The sequence below is a fragment of the Balaenoptera physalus genome, assembly GCF_965194825.1.
Source record: "Balaenoptera physalus genome assembly, chromosome: 3".
Classification (NCBI taxonomy): domain Eukaryota; kingdom Metazoa; phylum Chordata; class Mammalia; order Artiodactyla; family Balaenopteridae; genus Balaenoptera; species Balaenoptera physalus.
The window spans coordinates 72,342,490-72,369,511 of NC_138890.1; the positions used below are offsets into that span (position 1 = coordinate 72,342,490).

Below are 27,022 nucleotides of genomic sequence, written 5' to 3' on the forward strand. Positions count from 1 at the left end.
AGGGTTTTGGTTTTATTCCCAAGGGAAGTTGTCTCCTTTGATTAAGCTCAGGACCTGCTAACAATTAAATTTATTGAGTACTTATATCTGTGGATAATACTGTAATGCTTATTGTGGAGGCTATCAAGAGTTCCTTGATACGCTTACAGTGTTGCTATAGCTCAAGACCTTGGGTCCTTGAGTCAGGACAAGACCAACAACCTCCCCACAGAAACTCCTAGGGTTTGGTCAGCTGACATACTGGTTTCTTGGGGACTCCTAGACTGGCCTTTGGCAGACACCAAGTTGAAATGTCATTTAACTTCTCACACAACATTTTCCTACCTGCGATATCCCATTAGCCCTCCATGAGAATTCAAAAGCTCCTGTGTAAAGAGCCTCCATACAGGAAGCCTATTGGTTGAGGAAATTATCTATTTTGCATAGTTATTATTTTTTAAATAAGGTTAATTCCAGCGTGTTTCTACCTCAATAATCTTTGAGAGTCTCAGCATTTTTGCTGAACATCTTAAGGGGAGAAAGAACCATGTAGGCTTCATTTCAATGGTTAGGAGAAATTAATGTTAATACATGCCTTCAATGGGATTCACTTGGTACTCTGAACACTTTCTTCCATCAGTATGGAGAATCCCCAGAAGTACCAATGGTGGATTTTTCTTCTGTAAAGAGATACAAAAGGTTACAACAAGTTATCTGATTTCCTGTGAGTCTTTCAAAGTCCTGTTTTCTCCATATCTCAAGGTAAGCATGCCAGCTTTGCGGATCTAGAAGTCAAAATATTATGAATTAGTTTCACCACTTTCCTCAGTGAAACACAGGTCACCACGTGTCAGCCCATTGTTTTACTTGAAATCAGAGGGAAAAGTCATGCATTTTTAGACAGGAGAAATCAGGTACAATTTTCTGGTCTAGTGCTTGTTCCCATATCTTTCACAGGAGATCCTTAAGATCTTAAGATCTGAGATGAAATTTAATCATCCTATTAACTGTACTTTCTTTCAACTTCTTAAAACACACACACATACACACACACACACATAAACACAAACAAACAAACGTGGAGAAACACTCAACCATTTACTCATGAATCTATGGCTTGGGTCATAAAACACAATCTGGGCAAAGCCAAACAAGGCACTAGAGGGTGGAGAGACAGGAGAATGTTGTGTATTGCATCTAGAATTTTTAAATGCCCCATTTTGGTGGTTCCCACTTGTCTTCATGCAGAAAGTCAAAACTGGCCTGTCATTTGTGGTAGATATTTACCCTAGAGGAAGACTTCCCTGACTGATCATGGATAGGCATTTTCAAAGAAAACTCTTCCACAAAACCAGATTGAGATAAAAAGCACCCTACTTAACAGACGTTAAATTTTTTCACTTTTAATTTTTATGTCACCTAAACATCCACCCACCTCCTTAGAGTGTCTCTTTATTCCTTTACAGAAAGATTTAAGTAAGCAATCTTTTTCCTTTCTAAATATTTTTGGGTTAACAGTAATGCTTCTCTCACTTGTATTTTAGTCCTGATGATTAAACAGTAAAAATGCTAATTAGTAGCCTGTATCTGGAGAGAAAAAGCTATTTCTTGATGGCCAAAATTCAAGCTGAGATGGAGACCTCACAGGGCACTAAGATAAACAGGTTAGGTTACATGCTAAGGGGAAGGGATGAGGGATAGAATTGACCAACTCCAGAAAGAGATTCTGGTTTAGTGGAAACACTAAGCTGAGGTCAGAATGTATTAAAGATACTCACAAGACTAAAGTTATAAAAATGCAGACATTTGTTGTTAATTGTAGGGCAGAGAGAATAGGGGGAAATACCCTTGTCTTTCTTTTTAACTTGGAGCTGACTTTAGATATGGAATAACTTACATGTTAAGAAATTAGATTTATTTCTAGCCTGTTTACTTTTTGTTTCTGGAAAGACAATGGCTAGAGTGAGGGGCATATTATTAGATGGGCATCCTGAGTACACTGTCCGGAATTTGCACTCATTCTCCCATAAGTACATATTCATGAGGAAGTGAAGAGTGCTCCTTTGGAATTCCTCATCTGTCAGTTATTACCTACATGATCGTTTTTTCATCCACTTAAGGAGGGAAAAATAACATGTATCTTGTTGGAAGGCTGTGAAGTTTAGAAAAGCTGATGTATGAGAAAATACCTGAAAACTAAGCATATAATAACAGCACTCAGTACAAGTTAGAATAATGAGTGAATGGGAGAAGTCAGAAATGAGTCCAGGGCCCATTGCCCACAGGCTAAAATCTATATATTTAGCTGGGAATTCAGTGCCCTGGAAAATCTGCTCCTTTCCACTCTCCAGCCCTTTTTCCTCAACTGCCCTGCTTCAGTCAAACATTCTCTAATAGATCTTGAATTAGCCCATCTTTGTGTCTCTGTGTCATTCCCACCACCCTCAGCCTCTATTTGCCAAAATTCTACCCATCTCTCAAGGGTCTCAAATCCCACTGTCTCTAGGAATCTTAGGGGACTCACCCTCTCCTCCTCTAAACCCTGGTCCTTGCTGTCTAGATCACTCCGGAAGACATAATCCACCAACCACTTATTGTCCCAGCAGACTGCAATCTCCTGCAATGCAGGGGCCTCGTATACAGTACCCACCTCTGTACACCACAGACCATGGTGCCTTGCCAAGAGTAGGTGCTGAATAGACTCATGATTGAATGAATGCATCATTTGTCACCCTGCCCCTGTTGTGCTCTTGGACAAAACACTTTGCCTCTTTCAGTCTCAGCTGCCTCATCTGTGAACAGAGGATAACAGCACGGAGGTACTCCCCAGGTGTGCTGTGAAGAATAAACCAATGACTGAAAAGCAATTTGAAATGTAAAATGAAATGCTATATATAAATGTTACATAATCAAAATCATTTCCCTCTGTATTATGTTTTATTTGGCTTTATACCTTGGAATCCTTTGTGAGTTTCAGAATTTCATAGATGCAATACCATGCACATTAGCACCTAAATTCTCTTGGGTAATAAATGATTGTGTGTATTATAGTGCATGGCTACTTTTCCCTGGCATACTTACACATGAATTTGTCATAATTTGGGGTATTCATAATAACTAATGATAGAATTCATTTCTAAGGGATCATCCATTTTTTTCCTTCTTTGGCTAGCCAGTTATCATTCCAATATTATTGCCTCAAGGGAACTAACTTCCACTAAACCCAAACACAGATGAGAAGCACACTGTCTAGAAGCCCACATCTTCTAGGAGCTTACCATCTGAGATCTGGAAACTGGTTTGGAGTTTTGAAGCACTTGTTTTCTACGGCCTTCTTTCTGCCAAACTCTGAATCCCTCATTTGCTTTGCTGTCATGTATGTGCTACCAAGCGCTCACTGTAGCCTGATTTTCTAGGTACCAGGAAAGGCTGTATTAGCCCACTCCACGTCAAAGTAAGACAATGGTAGTTTTAAATGCTATTTTCTTAGTATGTTCAAGGAAGACGTTGCCTATAGAAAAATAAGATGTTTGGAATATCTCCAGTACCTATAAAAAGAGAATTTTGACTTTTACTGCATAGCAGGATACTATTCCTGGAATAGTACTTCCACAGAGATAGAAAGTGAGGAAGAGATGGCAGCGACATCATAAGGTAGTTGTGAGGATCAAGTGAGTCATTAGATGAAAAGGCTCAGAACAGTGCAGAGCATAAAGTAATTGCTCAATTAATATTAGAGGTTATTATTACTGGTAGAGGGCCCACTATCAGCCTGGCCCTGTGCTGAGAGTTTGAGACTCTTGTTTGAGACGCATAACAGGCCAGTAAGGAAAACCTTATCACCTTCCACCCCCACTCCATCTGGCTCTGAGAAACTAAGGTACTTGTCCAAGGTCTCAAAGTTAGGAAGCAGTGGAAAGAAAATCCAACCCTTGGTCTATGGTATTTCCAGAGCCCATATTCTTTGTCCTGTTTCTTAGTAGCCTTACTGTTCCTATTTTTTACTTAGGTTAGGAGTTCATTTTTCCTCCCTGAGCACATGATCCTCCCTTCCCCAATGTCTAATTCCTGTGTTACTCATTTTGTTATGAAATTTTAAAATTAAGACTATTTTTCAATCTTTTGGTGTACTTCTGACCAGTCTGTCTAATTTTTATATCAGGCCATTTTCTCACGATCATTCTAGTCTTTCATCAGACTTGTACTCACATAGTGGCATCCATTTTTAAGAAGTTTAATGTAGTTTTTCTTCTGGGGCATGTGTGAGGAAATCCCATGTTTTTGTGGAATAGAAGCTTCCCTTCCCCACCCATTTCTGTTATCATATTTTTTACTTAGTTGGGTCTGTAGCAATATAACTCTCATATGGAACAGTGGCATTTTCATTCAAATGCAATAAGCTGTCTTTGTTTTGTGGGTGGTATCACCCTGGCCACAGATATTGTGCTAGAGTACTCTCTCTGTTACAAAAATATCTCCTAGTTGTGGTGTACAAACTAACACCACACTTTAGTTTGCCAAAAACACCTACATGATATTTTGTAGTCTATATTACAATTAATATTTCAAAGTGCCTTACCATTAGCTCTCTCTCCTACCTCTGTGAAATTAATAAGTATCACTGTAGTTGCACAGGTGGGAAACTAAGGTATGGGCACTGTTAACGGCTTGCCCAAGGTCTCATAATGAACACACAGCATAGCTGGTATTAGAATCTGCTGCTTCTGACTGCATTTCTTTGCTCAACCTGTTCAAATTCTGAATAATTTTCCAAGCTGAATATATGTTAGGAGAGGTGGTAGACATGGGAAAGGGGGAAAATACTTTTCACTTTGGTAAAGCTTCTGAAACATTGGGTAATCGAAGAATAAGGATTGTGAGGGCTGTTTTCCCTCATTTCCATTCGTAGAATGAAAGGACAGTAATCCATTGAGATTAAAATGAATAGAAATGGTAAGTGTAAAAAGGAATTCTTCAGGCCCCACCATTTTCCCATTTCAACATCATTTTGTTCTCCCTTTCAGCAGCTGGTACATTTACAGTGCTGTGTCACCATCATTATGGTGTCCGCCTTAAGCAGATAAACACAGTGGATTCTGCCACTGCTGTTTTACGATCCAGGAAGCAAGGGTAAACAGAGGTTAAGTGACTGCCAGGAGCACTCACCACAGCAGCCACTCAGATTAGAACCCGCAGCTCCTATCGGTCACACCCTATTGAAATTTAGAAGGTCCCAAAATATTCTTTCAGTGTGAGGTGGATGACAGTGCCTGAAGGCAAATTTGCTCACCATCCTCAAAGGGACCAGCCGTGCTTCCGTGGTCCCACCTCAATCTTCTCATTCCCAAGCCATACCATAAACTTCCTCATTTCTTTGAGGGAAAGAATATTTCTTTTGGTGAAACTAAACAAGTGATTTCCAGGTCCAGATTTTCATGTTTTTTTGTTTGTCTAATACAAATAGGACCATAATGAGTCCTTGGACAAGTAACAGGTCTAATTTTCCCTTGTGGAATATGGGGATGGCCCAAACTCAAGAGATCATTAGGGGGACTGGCAACAAATGGAGTAAGTCTGTGCCTGAGTGATAAGCTCCTGTCAAATACAATTACAACAGCACATGGTGTGGAAATATGAATTGTAATCTACAGTCTTCCAACGCCATCCATTCTATAAGGGAAAATGAGACCAGTTGCTTGTCCAGGAACCCATGACAGTAATGTCTGTATGAAACAAACAGAAAACCTTGGAAACTGGGACATGGAAGTCACTTGCTTAGTTGTAACTTATTTCCTGAGAAGAAATTTCCTATTTCCTTTTTTTTAAAATTAATTAATTAATTAATTTTTGGCTGCATTGGGTCTTCATTGCCGCGCGCAGGCTTTCTCTAGTTGTGGCGAGTGGGGGCTACTCTTCGTTGCAGTGGCAGGCTTCTCATTGCGGTGGCTTCTCTTGTTGCGGAGCACGGGCTCTAGGCACACGGGCTCAGTAGTTGTGGCTCGCGGGCTCTAGAGTGCAGGCTCAGTAGTTGTGGTACACGGGCTTAGTTGCTCCGTGGCATGTGGGATCTTCCTGGACCAGGGTTTGAACCCATGTCTCCTGCCTTGGCAGGCGGATTCTTAACCACTGCGCCACCAGGGAAGTCCCCTATTTCCTTTTTTCATCATTTAACACAAATACTACATCAAGTACAGTCAACAGCCAATGTTTGGCTCCTATTACCAAGGTGATTTTTAAAATAATCATTAGCATCTGTGAAAAACCTTCACAGGGTGTTAATATGATAAACACTGTTGGCAAACTTTTTCTCCAGTCATATCCAGGAGTGAGAAAAAAAATCCAAGGAAATACATTTTTCCTCTATCCCCCATCCCATCTTCAGCGTAGAGAGACTTAGTATATATTCCATTCACATGGTCTACATCTAATTCCTTGTGGGCAAAGGCCGTTCTCCCAGGCCACTCCACGGCATGCTAAGCAACTGTTGGAATTGGATGGAATGGTCTTCCTTGCCTGTACCAGTCCTTTGGTTCATTAGATGAGGAAAGGTTTAAATATGCACAATTTCTGCATCACTGATCAATCTTTCAGGGCCTAATAAGGACTGTCCAGACCCTGATTTTCTTGCCCCCCTGACTGCCTGCTTTTCCCCATTGAGACAGGGAGCTGAGGTGACACAATTTGAAACTGACTCCAAGCCAGAGCTCACCTCAGAGATCCAGGTTTCCCTGCTAGAGGGGCCATTTCACTACTTTTCAGCAATGGGACTTTTGCCTTCCTTCTGCCAATGACCCTCATCAGAACCTGCTCATGAGAGGTGGGCTACCTATGACGCAGGTCCTTATGGGGGCCAGGCAGCCACTGAAATAACACCTGTGGAGGTCCATACTCTCTCGTATATGATAGTCTGAATAGTTACCCATACTGAGACTAAAACCTTTAGGACTTCTGAGATCTGAGGCAGACAATGGTCAGTGGTGTCAGGGCACCAGGGAGCTTGACCCCTCGCCTGCCATGAACACCTTCATTTTACTAACATGGGTTGGGTGTCTACCTGTGGCAGGTGCAGTTCTAGGCACACAGAGACCGCTCCCACGCCCAGTCTACAGTCCAGGGCTTGCTAACATTCTAGGCCTCGGTCTGGAAAGCAACACCCCGCTCCGCTTTTTGACTCTTGATACCCCCAGCTCCCTATGTATGTGTGCTGCAGCCAAGGTAAGGGTTTAAACCCCTGCTGAAGAGCTGATCCGCCGACAAAACGAGCAGCAGCGACCGGAACGGCCAGGAAGGGCAGAACCCCTAAAGCCTTCCTTCGGGGCCACTCAGCCACGACTGACCCAGCGAGCTCAGGCTGCCCCCAGGCCCGCCACTACGGGGGTCTCTAAGCTAGGCCCAGGGGCTGCCGAAGTGGAGGGTGCGAGGGCGCGCAGAGTGCGACGGCCGGGGCTGGCTCTGCGGTGTTCCAGTCCGCGAAGACAGTCCTGGTCCGTCCGGCAGGCCCCAGGGACAACGGCAGGGGGAGCCACCGCTGGGGATGCCATCCCGCCGGGCAGCCCGACCGTCCAGCGCCCGGGCCTCCCTTTCGCCCCCGGGCTCTGCGGAAGTGCCCGGGCACCTTGAGTCGGGAAGGGAGGCGAGGTGTCTGGTAAGTCCCCGCTGCCGGTGGTGTGAAGGGCAGGGGTGAGGAGGGATGTGTCGCGAACCTTCCGGGGGGTGGTGGGGGGCGGGCGGAGTTGGAGTTTTGTTTCGGAGATAACCACCAGACCTCAATCAGAGCCTTTTCAGGGAGCCCGCAGCTCCCAGTTCCGGGCCCTGGCCTCCACCGACGGCTGGGTGATCCGGCCCGGGACCCACCCTCTCTGGGTCTCAGTTTCCTCCGACTGCTGGGCCTCGTTTAGAGCCAAGTTACGCACCTCCTGCGGGCGCCAGGGGTGGGCGGTGTCGACCCAGTCTCGGCTCGCGCAGTGCTTGGGCTTCTTGCACCACAGCGCGCCGACACGCGGCGGCTCCGGGCGGCCCCAGGCCCACAGGGGCCCTCCGGGGCCGCCACTTCCCTTCTGAGGCGTCGGGGTCCCGCCGCAGGCGCCCCCACAGCGCCAGCCCACATCCCCGGCTCCTCACCTCAGCCAACTTCCCAGCCGTGGGCGCGTCTCCCAGCCAGCCCTCGGCTGCCGGCGATTGGACGGCGGCGGCGGGGCGGAGCCGGGCGCTCGGCACAGCCCGCGGCCGCCCCAGGCCCGGGCGCCACCCTGATTGGCTGCGGGCTCTGCCAGTCACGCTTTGAAGGGCGCCCCGCCCCGAGGGGCGTGCCCAGATATGACCCCGCCCCTCCTGATCCCGGTTGCTTCAGCCCTGCTGTCCGTCTCATTCGCTGAGCAGGTCCGTGAATTGTCAGCGCGCTCCAGGCAGCTGTTGAGCCGGGGCGGCCGCCAGGTTTGTGCTCCCTCAGAGGTGCCTGCCGGAGCCAATGTGCCCCGGTGGGCTAGGGCGAGAGCTGTCGCCGGTTCCGGGCAACTTGGGATTCAGGACCCGCAGCAGGGGCGTCGGTTTGCCATCTGGACTCGTCGACTAGGGTGAGTCGCCGCGCGCAAGGGGAGCGGCTCCTCTCGCGCTGTTCGGCAAATAGGGGACTGGACGCGTCCTGGTGCTCGTCGATCTGTCTGTCCGAGCGTGTCGGCTGTGAGGAGGTCAGGGCTGACGGGATTCACTCCTTGCCAGCACCCCTACTCCTGAACTTCTTGTTTCAAAGCGTCCCAACTCAGCCCGGGACGCGGCTCTGCGTTCGCAAGAACTTGGCATGTTGTAATTGCCATCATTAGGTGGGGTCCGGGGACGCGTCTCCTGGCCCTCTGCAGCGGCGACACGCGCGCTAGGGGCGGCCTTCGAGTCCAGTGGCGTGTGGACAGCAGTTCCTAGATGGTTGAAGACGGGTTCCTGAAAAATTAACACGCGCCGGGGTCGGTGAGACGAGATAGTCCTGTGTGTGTCTGATGCGTAGCCCGAGCCAGCGATCATCGGGCTCCGGGTGCATCTTCAGGGGTCAGAGAACTTTAGGACCAGTCGGGTTCCGTAGCAGGGGCTTCAGAGCTTTGCAATTATTGAAAGGAATTGACAGCGCGGATATTAAACTTTGTAATTACGTTTTATTAGCACTTGAATCCGCATCCCTCATGAGGTGCTCAGACCTCCACATCCACCTGCAAGGTGTGTCCAAAGGACTTCGTTAGGACCGGGGGTGACTGGTGACTGTCCCAGTGCAGGGAGGCCTCGGGGAATCCAAGAAGAGGCCGTGAAAACGACCACCAGGCTGGTCGGTTGGTGTTTGTTTGAGCACCTGTGTGTTTAAGTGATGAAGTTGTGACAGGAACTGACAGCAGAGGATTCAAGGTTAAACCTGACACTTTATGTTTGTGACTCAGTCTGGGATAGATTTTTCTCTCTCTCTCTCACTGGTAAGGGGTAAAAGCAGCTGTTTTTTTGAGGGCAGTTACATACATGTAGTTTATATTATGTGTGGACTAAATAGAATTGAATGCAATAATATTTTCTTGTAATTCTTACTTGATGTGAATGAGAGCTTATTGAAAGTAGTAGGTAGAGACTTGGCAACAGAATTGGGGAATATTTTGATCTTTGAGGATGTATAAAAACATTGAGATATATAGCTATGCATGCATATGTAGATGTGCCTACATATGTGTGTACTTATATGTGTGTGTATAAAATTGATAAGCGAATGAAATAGAGATATGGAGGGAGAAACAGCCTTGAACTTCCTCTGGGTAGAGAGATGGACCCTCTGATCTGTGGGGTGTATGGTGAGTGTGTGTATAAGCATGTTTGGATCTTCCTAGTCTGTCTGGGTCGGTGTATGTCCATGAACTTTACGAGCATTCAGTTCAATACCACTCCAAGCAGATTCCCAGTTCGTGTTTTATAGCCCAGCAGCCGCCAGCCGGCCCATCTGTTAAAACATAACATGTACACTTCAGTGGGAGCACTAGGGTGGAACGTGGTTGGGGGCAACCCTTAGTAGAAACAACATGCTATAAACAAAGCCAGCCTCTCAAGTCCATTTTCATTCAGAATTCAGTCTGAACGTGTGATTTTTGGTGAGGGAGAAAATGAGTGTTTGATTCTTCAGAAATGGCAAACTGTATTTTGTGAAGTAATTAATAGGCATGGTTTGGGAAGGAGGAGTATATAAAGGAAAAAAAAAAAAATCCCTCCGGAAAAGAAATGTGGTGCTTGTCACATAACCATGAAGCACTGGTTTACCGCTTTGCAGTAACATGTATATCAGAAACTGTTTCCTTTTGCTTCTTAAGAGAATGCATTAAAACTGAATTGTTTTGCACCAAAAAAAAAAAAAAATCTTAACAGAAGTAAATAGAGCTTTATTACAGAAGCTATTTAATCTACTAGCTCTAGACCGCCTTGGTAATTCTAATGAAATGTATTTTTAGGAATTTATAACTTGGATATAAATTCATATTCAGCCTAATCACTAGTTGCAATGGTTCACAATTTATAGTTTAAAAAATAATAAGAAAAAAAGCCTTTATCACAAAACTTCTGATGACTAAAAGGGTATGGGAGGAGTATAACAGCTTATTAATTTCCTGCAGCAAACTGATACTTAAAAAACTATAAATTCCTTTAACAGCATAATTACTTTTGGTGACAAAATAAAGGCAATATTTTTGAGAAGCACAGTTGATATTTTACCCAATAATTTTATGCTCATAATTATATTTTAATAACGGTGTTTATTATATGTGGGTAGAAAATACTGGAATGGTTCTTAAGAACTCATCACAAGTGTTGTTTTCATTTTTATGGTACTTAAACATTGGGGGAAGACATTCTAATCCCTAGTCTATGTCTTTACCTTTCTGATGGACTATGTAGACACAATAATTCTCCTGCCTTGATATGGATCACCTGAGTCAACTGGGTTGCTCCTTAAAAATTCAGTTCATGGGCTGGACTCTAGTCTTCAAGATTAGATTCAGAAATCTGGGGTAGGACTTAGGAATCTGCATCTTTAACATGCACCCACAAGTGATTCTGATGTCAGGGATCCTGTCACCATATCTTGAGAAACGCTGGAATGGCATTTAATGATATAAAAGAACAATTACAGTCTGTGAGCTGATTCAACAAATAATTGTTCCAAAATTTCCAGGTGGCATTTACCAGCCATGTGAAATTTATAGCTAATGTTTTAACTCTCTGTCCTCAACAATGGTACCTTTTGTTCTGTGTTCAGAAGTGCTTTTGGACTCCTTAGCAATCCCCTAACCAGGTTAGCCCCAATTCTAAGGAAGTCTGTCTCGGGAAACAAGGTAGTTTGAGACCTCACCCCAGCCTGATCCATTCCCTGCTCCAGGTCCAGCGAGTTCCTGGGGTGCTCTGGGGTAACTTTGTCAGACCTAACTCACATTGTTGGGCATTTCTCCCTGAAAGGTAGAAGAATCCCAGTCCTTGAGAGCCACCTTTGACTCACTAATACTCTTTCGAGCTTGGGGGCTAGGACCTCAGAAGGGCTAGTACAGACTTATCTGAGGTCAAGGAGTTCCTTGGGAAGCTGCAGCTGGTCTGCCTGTTGGTCGCGAGAGTGTCTCAGGCCACCTACCCAGAGGCCCAGGGAGTCTCATTTTCAGAAAGTCATCTTAGAAGTATTTTGAGGTGTCCAATTAATCGGGTACATAGATTTTCTTAGCATCACAGGGAGAGGGGTTGAGAATTGATTGCCGCCTCTCCTTTCAAATCAGTGTGATTCTGGTGTATTAATTATTGCCAATTAGCTTTTTTATACGTAGTTTGATACTGACCTTCGGATTCTGTTCTCCCATTTCAGACTGGCATAGTTCTCAGTGTAAGACTCCTAGATAAAGTTTAAAAAAGAAAGGATCTGTCAGAAGTTGTTGCCCTTCCCTCTTTCTACCCTCCAGGTACCTAAAAAACAAATAACTTCTCTGAGGTCAGAAGTGCCCAGAATATTTACTTCCTTGATGACAAAAGGACCTGTATAGGCTGGGACACTGAACTTAGATTCTTCCAGGCCACTGGATCATTAGTGGGACTTTTATGGAGCAATTTATGTTCTGAGGAACACTTGGCAGGCATGTTTATAGCAACCTATGTTGCTTATCTTAACAATCCTTTGAGTGCGAGGATTTTTTCCCACTTTGTTACAAATGAGCAAACAGCAGCCACAAAAGGATCATAATACAGTCATAACCTCAGTATCCTCGGGGGATTGGTTCCAGGACCCCCACCCCTGCAGATACTAAAATCCGGGGATACTCAAGCCCCTTATATAAAATTGCGGAGTGCAGTCAGCATTCCATATCTGCAGGTTCCTCATCCGTGGACACCGAGAGCCAACCCTATTTAGATTCTGTCTTTCACATTCAAAGATGACACCACTAACTGAGACGTTGCCCATGTGTTTTGAATTGTTTTTATTTAGCTTCGTGATGAGATGATAGACTCATGCTTAGTCATTCATATCATCTACAGTTTTTTTTTCACCTCTTAGAATTTTTTTTATATTGACTGTGACCTTGGAACAGTTTTCTTTCTAAAGCTAACCACCATATATAATAATTGGTTCAATGATCCTGACCTTAACCATCCAGGCTTGACTTGGAATGGCAAGTAATTTGCAAAAGGTCAAAGAACCCAAAGGCAACAAAGCCTATATGTAGAATTTGGGGGACTAATATTTTAGACCTGTACTCTTTGCCTATTGAGTCATGTTATGCTGCTAATAATGTTTTTACACTGACAAAAGGAACTTGCTTATATTTTACTTGCCCAGCTTCTGCATGATTGGATGGACCTAGAAAATTTCCAAAGCCTAAGATATAATCACAGCCCCTGATTATACAATGGTACTGATTTGTGCCCAGTTAAAAAACTACAGTAGAATGCTACTTTTCTGGAAAGTGGGCCACAGATCATTACAAGCTTCTAAGCAACAATTCTCACTCTTTTTTTTTTTTTTTTCCTTTTTTTGGCCATGGCATACTTTTGGCAAAATTCTTTGGCAAAAAGAATTTGACAAATTCAAGTTTTTGGCCCTTCTTTCCATACCCTTATTCCCATTGTGAAATCTACTTATAAAAAATTTACTTTTCAAATCAATCTGCCCTTTTAACAGCTCCTAATACTTTAATTTTAGCCATTTTGACTCTTTCTTCTCTATAATGCCCCCTTAAGCTCCTACATTCACTTTGGTTTTTTGGATCCAATAATACCTTCTACTCATAGAACACTCATTGAGCTATAGAAGTTCTACTCTAGCTTTAACTCTGTGGATTTAACTATAACAATATTAAGAAAAAAGAAGAAGAAGAAGGATAATATTAAAGTCATGTTGTTACATGTATCTTATTAGATATTCCCAGCACATAGTTTCTACGGGAAATTTAAGATCCAGATGAATGAAGTGACAGATTCACTCATCTGTGTCCTTACAGACACTCTTCTGATACAAGCTGAGAAATATAACTGAAGACAGCATCCTGGGTTACAGAAGAAAGACAAATATTAAGCTCTGAGAAAAGAACTGGCAAAAAGTGAAGGGTCATGGCTGGGATGGGATGGAGAGAGTGGTGGGAAAGAAATACCTCCAGTAAAATGCCAGATAGGGTGGTAAGAAATTTATAGAGGTGCTGATGGTTTGGGTATTCTTGGAGGCATTGATTCTGTTTTATATTGTCTTCACAACCTACTAGCCCTGCTTGCTTTAAATAATTTATTATAGCAGCAGGCCTTCCCCTGGTTAGTTTCTTTCTTTCTTTCTTTCTTTCTTTCTTTCTTTCTTTCTTTCTTTCTTTCTTTCTTTCTTCCTTTCTTCCTTTCTTTCTTTCTTTCTTTCTTTCTTTCTTTCTTTCTTTCTTTCTTTCTTTCTTTCTTTCTTTCTTTCTTTCTTTCTTTCTTTCCTTTCTTTCTTTTCTTTCTTTTCTTTAATAACTTTTTCCTTCTCATCTCTGAGTCTAATCAGAGGCATATATAATAGTGTGGCTGCTCTAGAATACTTTGGAAAATCCATGATCAGTATCGCTACATTATAAACCCCTGGCTGTTCTGTTGTATTTTGCAGTGTTTTCTTCCCTGCTATATTAACTCAGTATCTATGTTTTAAACAATATTTTATTAATCTTTGCACAGTGAGACTTCTGGGCTTATTCTTCTTGGCTGGAACTATCTTTTGAGTAATCCATCATCAGACCACCATTGATCTAATGATGTATTTATTGCTCACTATTGCAGCACTGGCAAGAAACCCAGTATGATTCTGAAAATTTGATTAAAAAGAAATCAAGTTTTTGCAAGACGTAGCCGCCCAATTATGTTAGCAGCTGCCAAGTATATTTTATGCTAAAATGTACACACACATTTCAAGTGAACAAAATGGGATCTTTTCAAAATCTTTTAAAACTTTTTGCTATGAAATAAGTATAACGAGAAGATGTCTTGTAATTAGAAAAGTTACAAGTGCACTCCTCACCTCAGCCAAAGGTAGGGTATAGTATTTTTCAGATTATACCCCTAGACACTAAAATGGATAAGTTTATCTTTTTGATTGACAATAATAAAAACAATGGTGATAAGAACTATCTCCTAGTCCTTGAACAATCTTCCAGGTAATCATTACAAATCAAAATGAACGGAAATGAATTATCAAGTAGTAATTGAATACCTATCACAGGTAGCACCTCTTCTCAGCTTAGCTAACTCAAAATGCAGTTCAAGTATTAGCACCTTTGGGAACCTTTTCCATGCCCTTCTTTGGCCTGGTTGTATACAGCCAGCAGAGTCCTTACGTCCTGTAATCCCCCCCTCCAGACTGGGAGCCCCTTGAGGGCAGGGACCACACCTGTCATCTTGTAGCTTCTCAAGAGACGGTATTCAAGAAATAGTTGCTAGGTGCACTAGGGGCTGCAAAGAATTACAGGTGAACACCTGCAAGGCCTTAAAAGGACATGCACAGGATATTCACCAAAAGTCTGCATGGTAGTAATAACTGAATCATAGTCCCAGACTTTCTGCTTTAGCCCTAGTCTTAACACTTCATAAAACTATCATCCATGCCTGCCCCTTCCATGTTCAGAGTCTCTGCTCCATTCCTGACTTGCCTTCTTCTCTCACCGCCTCCCTGTTGTGTCTTCAAGAATGTCTCCAACTCCCCCCCCCACACCCAGTCTAGGCCATCTCCCCTGGTTCCTTTGATGTTCCCATACCTGCTGTCATATCTTGACAAAGCAGCTGATTCATGGACCCCACTTTGAGACTTGGGACAGCTTCACTCTCACATCTCTTGAAGTCTCAGATGGCTTGGTCCCTTTTGCCATCCAGTGTAGGTGATGATCTAGCTTTGGCCATGGGAGGTTTGGGGGCCTTGGAGGAACTAGATGGTGCTGGGCCTAGAGGCTGCTGAATGGGGAAACGTGGCATTTGTTTAAGTAAAGCTTTTAAAAAAAATTAAATAATTCCAGCAGATTTTTATTTCAGAGACTAACTTGTATAATATTTTTCATTGATAGACCACCTTTTATTCAGGAAGTGTCCCTACATAGTCAGGTTTATGATGTAGTCTGAGGGCTTCAATAAGTACCAGCTCTCACCTCAGAGCTGGGTTACTGAGGTGGTGTACAGCCTAGTGTCCAGGTAGAGTTTATGGATCAGCTGAGTTAAGCATAACTGCCTGAGGTCAGGGCCATTAGTATAGCCCTTTTATGTTAGATCCTAACGAGCTTTAAATGACTGCAAGAGATCAAGGACCCCTATCTTCTGTCTCATCTGGGAGATTAAGCCTTACTTAACATAGGTGCTTTCTCCTCATACCTGCCAAGAAAATATCACTAGAAAATTGACTGATTACATCTAAAAGTTATTTCAATGTTCAAGGCAGCAGAGAAGATGAGCCACCCTAGATTAGGTCATAGACTCAAATACTGGTTTCTTTTGGATCTTGTAAGTCAGGAGCACATGCCCCTGCATATCCCGGCGCTCTGCTTTCCCCTAGGAGCTGGGGCCTGGGAGGACTTGAGGGAGGCTTGGGTGAGGGGTGGAGGCAAACATCTGTGTGACACACAGGTCACCCTTCCCTGCAGTCAGTGGAGGTTCTCCCTGTGGTGCCTGACTCTGGCATTTTCTCAGATCTGCTTTTCAGCATCCCTAATAGCAAATCTTCTTCCTCTTACCCTTTGTGAACGTGTTACCCAAACAGAGGTTCTCATAGTCGGAAAGTTCTCATCCTTAACCTCCTAGGTTTCCCTAATTTCAACTTCTGTCCTTCATTTCCCCCACCTTCCAATAATGTTTTCCTTTCTTTGACATTCTCTTTCCCTTCTGTTCAGGTAAGAACTCTACGTTATAAAAGCTCTTATAATCAGTGTTACCATTAATCTTTTTCCTTCAGGAGTAACCGCGTTTTTGACCATTTTCAAAAAACTTTCCTAGAGCATTCCAGTATGTCTTTCTGGTGCTAAGAAAAAGATCACAATAATGCAGCTCCTGCTCGCTGGGATATTACATGCGCTGACAGCCTTACACAGTGCAAAAGTGATTAGCCTCACAAAACCTCAGTTTTCACCAACTTTACCCATGCTTGTCAGTGACCGCCCCCCACCTGCCTAATCACTCTTACCACCTCCTGCTCACTTTTATATCATTGAGAAACAAGATCGGGACTTCCCTGGTGGCACAGTGGTTAAGAATCCGCCTGCCAATACAGGGGACACAGGTTCAAGCCCTGGTCCAGGAAGATCCCACATGCCAGGAAGCAACTAAGCCCGTGCACCACAACTATTGAGCCTGTGCTCTAGAGCCCTCGAGCCACGACTACTGAGCCTGCGTGCAACAACTACTGAAGCCTGCGTGCCTAGAGCCTGTGCTCCGCAACAAGAGAAGCCACCACAATGAGAAGCCCGCGCACCTCAATGAAGAGTAGCCCCTGCTCGCCGCCACTAGAGAAAGCCCGTGTGCAGCAACGAAGACCCAACGCAGCCAAAAATAAATAAATTAAATAAGTAAATGAAAAAAAAAAAAACAAGAAACAAGATCACGCGTCTCTGTTAGCAATAGACAAATTCATTACAACCAAGGAGATGAAGCTTTCTACAAAAGCCAAACCAGGCATACACAGAATAGGGAAAGGAAAAGAGGGGTAGGGCTACCCTGATTTCTTTAAAAGCAGGACACATGAATTGATGCATCTTTTGTTGATAAGTTCTTAATTTGTTGTTTTAACAAACCCTGGCCTGTTTCTCTTTTGAGGCTGGGTGATTGCCTTATAGCTAATGTCAACAGTTGTCATTTTTTTCTTTCCCTTCAGAATTATTGCCAGTGAGTTTCAGTTTCCTCTCCTTCATTTATTTAATTTTTATTTTTGGTGTTTCAGGTTGTTTTTCCTGATCTACTTAAAGTGTATTGTTTCTAACTCCTCCAGATATCTTTCTCCCACTTTCCTGCCCCTGACAGCCTCCCACAGCTAGACACCATCCTCACATTGAACGAATTTCCATTTTCGCTGCAGATTAGTAGTGAAGACATTAAGTGGAATCCTGATAGTGACGCTTTCAAGAGCTAAGGCACCATTTACTATTCTGTTTTAATTATGATCTCTTAGCAAATTTTCACCAGTTATAATGTGCACCCTATTTTCTAAGTCATGTTTCTCAAATACTATACAAAATTATGAAACCTGTGTGCATTACAGTTTCTGCTCTCCATTATGGGCTAAATTTATAATTCTATAATTTTCTTGTAGGAAAAATGCTTATTAGACTGGAATGGTTACTTTGGTTTCAAGCCATACTGCTTTTTTGCTTATTGTGAATCATTAGACATTTATATAATCTTTCATTTTACTTCATTCCCATCCCCCACCAGCAGCTCCCCAAGCAATAAGCCCACTGCATCCCTTCCCTACACAGTCAGTTATCATCTATGCCTTTTTTCTAAGATGGATTTTTTATTTTACTGGTTCCTAATACTTTCCTAATTTTAAAATAACTCTACATAACTAAAACAAAAACAGGCAGTGTCCTAATATGATCATGGTAGTTCCTCCTTCCTGAAAAGGAATACCTCCTGCCTACAAATCACAATACTGCACCTCCTCTCTGGAGTGCTTCTGCTTGTGCCTGGGATCTGTGCTAATCCCACGTGTTCTCTGTTGATATTCTTGTAATTAGATACAGGTTCACAATTGGCAGCCTTATGAGAAAAAAGACCAATAAGAGCTGTGCTTTATTTGGGTCTTGGGGGAAAAACAGATGTCCTAGGCAAGTGGGAGATGAAAGTCAAAGTTTTTGAAAGATTGGGAAAGCCAGAGACAGGCCATTTGGTACCAACTTCACATGCCAAAGTACCATCTTCCTGTTGTGATTTCTAGGGTGTTTTCCCCTTGGGCTTTTCTGGGTGACTATCCCAAATTGACCTACATGGTAAGGAAGTATATTATCTCATGAGAGAAGCAGGGCAGGCAGCAGGATTGGTTGATTCAGTGGCACAATGACAATGATACAGGTTCCTTTCATCTCTGCCACTGCTGTCCTCAGGGACCATTTCAATTAAGACTGGTTCTTCTTTTATGCAAGGCGGCTGCAGTAGTACAGACATGTCATTGCAAGCATGACAATATCTATAGCACAGAAAATGGATCCCCCTTCCAGAGGTTCTCCTTTTGAAGAGTATGAAAACATTACCCACAAGAATCTAAGAAGACCTGCCTTTTCTTCTGTTGATTAGAACAGGATCACATGCCCCATCTCTAAATCAGTCACTAGCAAGAGGATCTCCATCATTGCCTGAGGGAGGGAAGAGAAGAATTTGAACAAAATCAGGATTCTGTTAGTAAGGAAGAAATATGTGTGTGGAAGTGAGGGGGCAATAGATGCTGTCAGGCAATTATAATTGTCTACTACACATTGTGATTTGAAAAATAACTGTGAAATTCGCCCTTATGACTGCTGTGTAGTTGGTAGGTACCACTGAACTGCTACACATTTCTGGATACAAAATGACAAGCCTAGGTTGACAAGGAGAGAAAATGCAGACTAATTAAGGACAGAACTGAGCCAAGATCAATAATTATTCTGATTAGAACCACAATAAGCCCTAATGAATTTGAATGTACTAATTTATGTCTATTTGTCCTCAATAAGAATATGATCTTTACTGAATAAAAGAGATTCATTTGCTTATTTCCCAATAATTCTATATTTCTGATATATTATTTTACAGTATAGGCCTATTTGAATGTAAAAATTTTTTATTAACTTTATTTACATATCAGAGCAGTAACAATAATGATTATTACTGATGATTGCAACTGGTCATTATTTACTGAGTGCCCTTTTATAAATTAGGAATTTAGCATCTAAGAGATGCTAGCAATTCGCTTAGGCCACATAGTGGGCAAGCTCAGATTGAGACTCAATTTCATCTGCTCATGTGCCTTCCGCTCCTTGGCTTTCCTTTGCCTTGGCAGACAGTCTCAAGACTCTGTGGCCTGTAGGGCCTTAAGTGATCAGGCCCTGCCCATCTCTGTGACCTCACCACTTATCCTCTTGCCCTCACTCAGTTTTCCAAGCACGCTAGCTTCCTTGCTGTTTGTCTAATAAGCCAGTCTCACTCCCACCTCTGACCCTTTGCATTTGCTGTTCCCTCTGCTTGGATCACACGTCCTTGGTTTGAACAACTGCCTCTTTTCCATTCTGGGTTCCTCGTCACAGGCACCTCCCAGGACTCTTCCATCTAATCTGTTTAGGGCGCCCACCCAATTACCTGTTTCTGTCCCATTTTTGTTTCCAGTATGGTACTTGAACAATCTTATGTAATTTACCAACTTGTATACTTGTTTTTGTCTATTTCGCCCACTAAAATGTAAGTTCCATGAGGGCAGAGACCCTGGCTGTATATGTAGAATGAATGAACAATCAAATGAATAAGTTAATGGAGTTAATATTTAGAAGTATTAATCTCTAAGAATCCATTGTCAGTCTTTTATCTCCTACACTAGGAATAAGGTAGGATAATAATTGTCAATGAGCTGAGTATGCACGCTGTAGCTTTTTTTCCTGCAAAATTTGAGAACTAAAAAAGCCTGCTTTCTTTCTTTCTTTCTTTGAGGGAAAATAAAATATAGATATCAAAGTTTTTTGGAAAACAAGATAGACTTACTACAATGTTTTTTTTGTTTGTTTGTTTGTTTTTATTTATTTTTGGCTGTGTTGGGTCTTCGTTGCTGCACGTGGGCTTTCTCTAGTGGCGGCGAGCGGGGGCTACTCTTCATTGCGGTGCGCGGGCTTCTCATTGCAGTGGATTCTCTCATTGTGGAGCACGGGCTCTAGGCGCACGGGCTTCAGTAGTCGTGGCACGCAGGCTCAGTAGTTGTGGCTCACGGGCTCTAAAGCACAGCCTCAGTAGTTGTGGCACACGAGCTTAGTTGCTCCGCGGCATGTGGGATCTTCCCGGACCAGGGATCGAACCCATGTCCCCTGCATTGGCAGGCAGATTCTCAACCACTGCGCCACCGGGGGAGCCCTACAATGTATTATATAAGAATTCAAGAGCTTAATCCAAGAGGGAAATTTGAGTAATACTCTTAACTCTAGTTTTTATATTGATTATAGTTTTAAGGATGCCAACTCCTTTAATTTCAGGGCATAAACGCTTAAAATAATGAAGGTATACATATAAAGCTAAATTGTAAATTGGGAGAATAATAATTGCATGATAATTTGGAGTGGCAAATTCACTTAAATAAAATTGTTTTCTCTTAGACACAATTTTTCATTTGCACTCAGGTATCTACTAAAATGATTTATTCTTAGAACTGTGTTGTTAATTATTCTGAAGTAATTATGAAGGTGCAAATTGAAAAATAGCTTTACCTTACATAATAATTTGGACGGGATTGACAGAAATGAAACAGAGAGCCTTCTTCCGAAGTCCCTTTTCTTTGGCTTTCAGCTCAGGACCTTCTCTATTAAAGTACGTGCGTTTGTGTTTTTTCTTTCCCTGTAGTTGTGTGGGTTGCCGTGTCATTTGCTAAATATGTTGTGAGCCGTTATTTTCTGAGGCTTGCAGTGTGACTTTACCACTCAATTAAATAAATCATCATTTCAACTTTGACAAGAACTTCACGTTTCCCTCCTACCTGCTCATCTTCCCCAGATCTTTCCCCAGGTGACCTCGCAAACTACAGCGTCTGTGCCCAGGATCATTCTAAACTCACTTGATGCTGTTTTCTGCCTTCTGGTGTTCCACTACCACACAAACCTGTTAGACTCGCTTACTATGAAGTACACTTCTCAGCTACACTCCCCATATCAGATTTCCAAAAGCAGATCTAAATTTTATGGTGAGTAGAATACATCTGCATTTGAGAGTAATTTTTAATCTAGTTCTTTCCGTTTGTTTTTGTTTTGTATCAGAGACAAGTCAGAAAAAAAAAAAGGGAAGAGGATGTTTTGATGCTGTTCCTTCATGTGCATCCTGGCAGGGACCCCTTTCTTCCTCACTTTATAACCTGGGTAGATTTGGGTGTGTGATTGGGTAAGAGGCCATCAGGATCCAGGTGACAATGAGATCAGTAATTAAAGGGCTGGGTCAGCGTATCATTACTACTAAAGTTAGACAGGTGCATGGTCTATGTAAGCTCTTGAGAGCCTGCCTTTTATAGGGTAGTTTTCATATACAGTAGATTGGCCTTTCTATGGCTCAGCAAAGCCTTCTTTCTTTCTTTCTTTCTTTCTTTTTTCTTTCTAAGCTGTGTGGGTGGGAAACAGCATGAGGTTATAGAAAATGTATAGCAAAAGCAGTAGCAATGAGAAAGAATCCATAATGGGTGCACACACATTGCTGGAATATTTCCCAAGGATTTGGGGGGTGGCAGTGAGGCTTCTTTGGCAGAGGCAAAATAGAACATGTGCTTTTCCATGTGTGAACACTGTGCTTTGAAAGGCCCTTTATGATTCACAAAAGCAGCTGCTTTTGAGCTGGTATAGCCACAGAGTTGGAAATTCACTTAAATAGGTGTATTGCAGACTCCTGACATCTGTTTTGGAGATTTGGTTAAGTGTTGGGAATTTGCTTACTCACTAGTGACATGGAACAAGTATTCCTCATTAGAGTGTTGGATCCTTTGTTCATTTCTTTAGAGTTTGTGGATCAAAGCTAACAAGAAAAGACTTAAAATTTTAAACAGTCATTTGCTATGTTACATACACACATAAATTTGCAATGATGGCTTTCTTCTTAATTATAAAACTATGGATGACAGTTTTACTTTGCCTAGCAAATCAACTTTCCTAAGTTACTTTCAGACATATTTTGTTGTATTATAAGGCTTTCTTGCTCAGTATTTGTAATCTCATCGTGCATTGTTTTTTGGTGAGCTTTAGTTTTACCTAACAAATCCTGTGGCTCTTTTTGTACACTTCTGTTGCATTTCTGAATGTTAGTTTTTGTCTACTCTTTTATCATAATTAATAAGTTATTTTCACTTTTCCAAGAATTTCAAACCTAAATAATACCAGCAGTGTTGTTTCTTGTCACTTTCAACAAGAATCATTTGTGTCCAGTTCTTCAAACAAGATAAGTAACTAGGACATGATTCTTTTACTTTTTGCTCATTAGTTTTCAATTTATTAGATACTGACATAGTGTGGCATTTTCACATTTTTTTTTTAAAAAGGTGAAAGCTTTGTTTTTAATGGGTTATAACTATTATTATGTTTCTAAATGACAAAGCAAAAAAAGATTACCACCAAATAAGATTAGTGTGGATATCTTGAACTAGAAATCGTTTGAAATGTTTCACAGCTATACCTTGTGCTAAATATAAAAATAATTGTGTTTCCCATGTGTGAGCATTAAAAGACCCAGTTGGAAAGTCACATAGTATAGCAAGTAGGTCACTATTGATGGTAGGACATGAGACAGGAAATGTCACAGCTAAGATTAGAGGCCCAAGCAATATGTCTCGACATGCTTACTGCATTGTTCATCCTAAGAAGTGGAAGAACTCAACAGGGTATAACTAACTTTAGCCCAATTTGAAAGTATTAACAAGGATAGCCTTTTAATCTGTCATTCCCATTTGTTTCTAGATAACTCACTTTCCCAGTTGGGCAAAATAATTGAACTGCTTGGGTCTGCACATTAGCAGACCTCTGAATACCAATTAAAATGGTACCCTTCACATTCTAGAAGTATAAATGCGAAGTGATAATCAGCTATATACAGTTATAGGTATAGATTTACCCGGTGGTTGAAATTCCTAACAAGGAGTAAGCAGCCAATTAAAAGTGAATTCTCTTGAAATCTCATTTATCCTAATATTTGAATGTGAAGTAGTATTATATATGGATATGGGAGAAAAGTACACTTTTAGGGAATCCAGTTGCTTTTTACTTTTATTTTTGGGGTAATATGAGGAAGATTTAATATTTATATGTGGGAATTTTCACCACAGAAGATACCTAACTTTGCATACATTTGCATATTCTAATTTTAACAAAAGACTAGGAAAAAAAGCAGTGCTTTCCTGCATCTCCCCCATACCTTGTTTGGGGGAGCCAGACCAAGATGGAGCCTTGGATTCTGAGAGAAACCATCCCCTCACGCTAGATTAAGCAATTGAACGCAAGCACAGAGAGCCGGCGGTTATTTGGATGAACAGATGGGGGCATGCTGAGATGACTGAATTTGAGTCTGTCTTTAGAGCACCAAGGATTCATTCACTTCCAGCACAGAGTCCTTCACAGGAGCACCCTGGCTCATGGATTCCATGTACTCTGCATAGATAGTTTCACTGCTTGAATCTCAGAGGCCTTCCTAGGCTCACCTTTTCAAAGGTCATTAATGCAGATTAAAACACTCCACTTTGAACTAGGATTATTTCATGCAGGTTATAACTTTCAAGAGGTGAGCTGAGTGGTTTGGAGCCTCCATGAGAAGAAAGTATTTTGACAGTGTTTTTTAGTCTTTATTCCTTCTCCAGCTTAAACACAGAGCCTACATTTTTATTCCTGATCCAGGTATGGTATGTTCGAAAAGGGTTAGAAGCACAGCTCTCACAGACGTCCCTCTGGAATGAAAATTCTGGGAGTGGTTTCCATTTGGCAGGAAGAGGTCTGTTGGCTTCTGATTGAAGCAAACACAAGTGATGTGGCAGTTGGGTCTGGCTGCACCATTGTGTGTGCCGGGTTCTTGCCCACGATGAAGTAAGCTGGTTGTGAGCTATAAAGTTAGCTCATTTTCTAGGCCTCTGTCAGTTGACAGATGTTGGTGGGAACATCCTAGAAAATATTTAGGAGTGCCTGAAATAGATTTGTGCTTTGAAAATCTTTGAAAAAATCCCTTTCTAGTTTCAAAAATGTATGAATAACTAATAAATATTTAAATCTTTATGTGCCTTGTAGAACTCCTTACCACCCTATGAAAATGGTTATCTAATTTTAGTTACTGCTATGAGATTTCTCTTTGATGTCAACATAAGTGACCAGAAGGCCAGGTCCCCCATTCTTCTTTGACCCTAGTCAGAACCCTGAGCCTGGGTCTGGCTCTGCCTCTAACAAGAGGTGGATATGCAGTAAGTCCCCAGGCTCCTTTCTAAGCCTGATGTCTCTCTTCTAGAAAAGGAACAAAAAAAATGGATCATTTTTATGGACTTGTTCCAGTGTTAATACCCTATGATTATATTCATCTTTCAAGACTGTTTATTTTTCCTTTCTGCAGGGAGAAAGATGTAAAATTTTCTGGTTGGCAACTTTTAATTGTAAGGGCAATGCTCACCAGGCTACTGGTTGGCTGTTTGAGTTCCTATTTTGGCTGTTTCTTTTACCTGTGTTATATGGAAGAGCTCAAATACAATTTGTCTGATCACAAATTCCAAGCAAGATTAACCAGTAGGTTTCATACTTTAACGCAAGAAGGGCATAAACGGGGGGATGGGGGTGGGTATGGAGGGTCTAGGTTCACAGGAAAATAGAGAGGGAATCCAGTATGCAAACATGTAACAGGAACCCAGTCAAGATTCACACAGTTAATAACCTCTGTCCCTTCATATAGGAAATGCAATACCAGTGCTTATAAACCTGTGTGCAAGGAAGTAGCACAAATGAAAGCTTCATTTATAAGAGCCATCTTGTCACTTTCTAAAAAGCCTACTGAAAAGCGTATTACATAATTTTAACTGAGATACATACAACCCTTTATTATCTTAGGCTTTCTGATGAGGGTTTTTCCAGAGCTACCAGTAGATAATGTTGGTGGAATCTCTAAAATACAGGAAACAACTTAGATAGGATTATTTTTCTTGTTGTCTTCCTTTTTGTTAACAAAACTTTCTTTCTGAAGAAAGAAAGCTTTAATGTTACCTATAGTCTCTACACTGTCCTATCCTCAAATACAGACATAGCCAATCAAGGTTAATTTCCTAAGAGTGACTTATCCTTAGCTTTCATGAAAGACTCTGGTTGTGAGAGGAAAGGAATTAGAGGCTTTGTAATCTCCTTCTTGGGAGTTCTCAAAGAACAGAAGAGAAGCTAATTTTCATGGAGGAAATTTGACTGGACAAAATTCCAAAGACTGTCTTTTGGTCCTGTCTTTCTTTCTTTCTTTTTTCTGGCCACACCACACAGCATGCGGGATCTTAGTTCCCCGACCAGGGATCGAACCCGTGTTCCCTGCACTGGAAGCGTGGACTCTTAACCACTGGACCACCAGGGAAGTCCTTGTCTTTCTTTATTTTAAAACCTACCTATGTTCTTGTAAGCTAGTCCCTTAAGAGATTTTACTTAAGGGTAACCAGGTCTTGCCGCTGTACAAATAATTTCTCCTAGATGTTTATGTCTGTCCTTTCAGACTCTTGAAATAGGCTTTGGTCGCTGAACTGGGTTGTCTGGCCCACTGCCTGGTAGATGACTGTTACCACTGGCCACAGAGAACACACTAGACTTCTGGAGCTCCTGCCCCTCAGCATGGCAAATGTAGAAAACCACATTCAAAGAAAATAATCCAGGTGCTAACAGATTCTAAAGTTAGAAAACTTAGCCCTTCCACATAATAGAATACAATTTGTTTCTTCTTCCCGCACAAAATGGAGCTGTCCAGAACAACCATGAGAACACCTGACCCCATCACATACTTCCCACTTGCAGCTGTCAAGGCATCCAAGTGAAATTTGTGTGTGCTGAATAATTTTGCTTGGAGACACATCACAATGACATGTTTTAGTGTTTGTGGAGGCTAAAAACTGCCAGTCCATTTGAGGAGTATGTGAATGTAGGCTAATGGGGAGACAGACACTGGCCGACCTTACCTGGTTCTTCTGGATGAATTCAACCAGGCTCTCTTCTAGGTGACAGCAGAAGACTCACCCAGGTAACCTGCCTTCATTCCTCACTCAGTAGACTTGTAGATGAGGGTTTTTCCAGAGCTACCAGGAAACATAAGTTTGGGGATTATCTAAGAGTTGTTTGAGCAGTCAATGAGAGTATCTTTCTAGCAGGACATCCATTAATTTTTAATTTTTGAGTTGGAAATGGCACTGGAGATTATCTAGATCAGGGTTTAGAAAGTGAAATTTCCAAGATAAACCAATGGGGCATGGGAAAAAAGTACTAAAATGTCTCTTCATTATTTATACTCCAAAAATAAGAAAAATTAAATTTTACTACTATACATGAATTTGTATTTGTACCCTCCCCTGTTCTTCAAGTCAGGAGGTCCTATATTCTGAGGGAGGAGTAAGTTTCCCTCAACATACAAGGGTTGACAATGATCCCCTCACTTGTCTACAGCATGTTGCACTGTATTTGTATGTGTCCAATTAAGTTAATCTGCAGAATATTATTAGTTTCAATTAAACTAGCTTTCAACAATAACAATAACCACCCCCCCCCCAAAAAAAAACAACAAAAAAAACAGGGCAAGTAGCTTAAAAAGATTCTGGCAAAAACAAAGTATGGATTAAAGATATCACTAATTGTGAAAGCAATCACAAGGGAGC

The 27,022-nt window shown here is 42.0% G+C and overlaps 2 protein-coding genes across 7 annotated transcripts in view; one reads left to right on the forward strand and one right to left on the reverse strand.

Annotated features, from left to right (window-relative positions):
* MEGF10 (multiple EGF like domains 10) overlaps positions 1 to 8,295 on the reverse strand; it is a 363,967-nt gene extending 355,672 nt beyond the window's left edge. For 3 of the 5 annotated variants that reach the window (XM_082457834.1, XM_082457835.1, XM_082457837.1), the window contains exon 1: positions 575 to 8,295. The gene's annotated coding sequence lies outside the window, so the exon portion shown is untranslated. The remainder of the gene's footprint in view (positions 1 to 574) is intronic. The other 2 variants (XM_082457836.1, XM_082457840.1) reach the window with 2 other exon arrangements.
* Positions 8,296 to 8,313: 18 nt separating this feature from the next.
* The window catches only part of MARCHF3 (membrane associated ring-CH-type finger 3), a 148,657-nt gene continuing 129,948 nt past the window's right edge, over positions 8,314 to 27,022 (forward strand). Inside the window, exon 1 of one of the 2 annotated variants that reach the window (XM_082457922.1) lies at positions 8,314 to 8,552. The gene's annotated coding sequence lies outside the window, so the exon portion shown is untranslated. The remainder of the gene's footprint in view (positions 8,553 to 27,022) is intronic. The other variant, XM_082457921.1, reaches the window with a different exon arrangement.